We start from the raw sequence: 1,927 nt of genomic DNA on the forward strand, positions 1-1,927 counted from the left end.
ATATATATATATATAGTTTAAGGTAGAAGCCAGAGTCAGAGGCATGAAAAGATGATTCTTTGAGGTTCATGAAATCTTTCTGCCAAGGGAGAATGGCTGGGCGACAGACTCAAGCTGGAATGTATCCCTGAAAAACAAATTCTCCCTAGACCTACTAGATGTCACTAACTCTCAAAAGTGAGCAGGAGGAATGATCCTCTGGCTCATTACCTCTTCCTTAGTGCCTCTGAGTGCTTCCTGACTATGTCTTTCTGCCTTCTTGTTTCTTTCAGAGACCCTGTTCTCAGGCTAGGCGTTGGGGGTAGATGGACTCTTCCCAGGCCTGAGAACTGTAGGAATTCTTATATTCGTCCTCCCTGCTTCTCTAGCTCTAGGTCAAGATGTCCCAAGAAATATGTAACTCTCTGCAGTTCCCATCGAGGTCAGCCCTGGGGGGAAAGAGAGCTGGGCTCAGCTTCCTTTCTGTTTGAGCAACTGGGCCCTCTGTGGTGGAGATCTTCTTTCCAACCCCCTCAGGAGAGTGTAGCTATATTATGTCTGCCTTAGAGGAGGGGGTCCAGGGAGTGTGGAACAAGGTGGTTGGTGCCTGGCGACCTAGGGAAGAATGGGACAGCTAACAGCCCATCCATTCAGACATTTTGTACTTTACCTAATGGAATTGAGTGAAGAGAAGGTAGCTCAACTCCAATCCTGGTGGATTAGGGAGATTAAAGTGAGACAAGAGAGAGATGTCTCAGAGACCAAGAGGTGAACAACAAGGGTCTTTGTGGAGGGGAGGCTTGGGAGTATAGTGGGAGGCAAGGATTTGGGGATCTTTCTCTCTGAATCTTTTCATAAAGTTTGAGGTGAAAGGACTCAAAGATGATTAAGTGAGTTAGTCTCTTCTTGTTCTCAGTCCTCCCTCACTTGTGTTTTGCCAGCTCTCAGGTCAGCCCTCAGGCTTCTGGCACCCCCAGTATTGTGGTGGGCACCCCCCCTACTCACGGTGCTGCACAGTGACCTATTCCAGGCCTTGCTTGGTAAGTAACCCCAGTTTTCTGAGAGCCCACAACAAAGGGGCTGGCCTGGGCCTGTAAGAGCAAGTATTGAACTTCATGCAGGCTGGTCTGAAGAGTGTTTGTTCCAAGTAGGAGGGCTATGCAGAATCTTTCTAAGGTGTGCTCCAGCCTCATCAACCAGCTTGGCTGTAAGACTTCCTCCCTTAGTAGACAAATAGAGAAGGTGACAAGGGTGACCTGAGGGAACTGGGCTGGGGGAGAGTAACTCAGTTCTGCTTCTATGACAGACGTCCTTGACTACTATGAGGTTTCCATCTCAGAGAGTCAGGTAAGGAGGTAAAGGTGGGTGCCTGGCTTCTTCAGGGAGCTGCAAAGTGTTGTAAATATTAAATTGACACTGGTGACAAAATCCTAAATCAGTGGCCTAGTGGCTGGGGGTACTGGGAATGCACGTTTTGCAGTCTTTCCCCTTTTCTTTGCCTGCCCCAATTTCAGACACGAGGATCCATGACACAATTACTTTTCGGGCTTTCTCTTGTGAAACCTGAGGGAGAAGGGTCCCCCAGGGATTCCCTCCTGCCAGCCCTTCCCTCATATCCTACCCCCTTCCTGTGGCCCCCCTCAATATCTTAACAGCTGTGCTCGTGCTCCCAGCTCAACTGTCGGTGCTTCCTCTTCTAAGAAATAAAATCCATCCTGAGAGTTTTTGCTGTCATTACTGGAGGCTGGCCACGTCTCCATGTTTGCCTCAGGGCCTCTCTGTTTCTCCTTCTATCTCCTTTCCCATTATCCGGGTTCCTGCCAGCGCAGAAGGAGTTAACTCTGCCAAGGCACCCCCCCATTCTGGCTCCTAGCTCCCTCCCTCCCTCCCCCTGCTTCCTCTCTCCTCTCTCCCCTTTCCTCGGCTCCACGGCTCCCTCGGCCACTGC

Source organism: Fukomys damarensis, unplaced genomic scaffold, assembly GCF_012274545.1.
Source record: "Fukomys damarensis isolate Sample0158 unplaced genomic scaffold, DMR_v1.0_HiC HiC_scaffold_13, whole genome shotgun sequence".
In the NCBI taxonomy this organism is placed as follows: domain Eukaryota; kingdom Metazoa; phylum Chordata; class Mammalia; order Rodentia; family Bathyergidae; genus Fukomys; species Fukomys damarensis.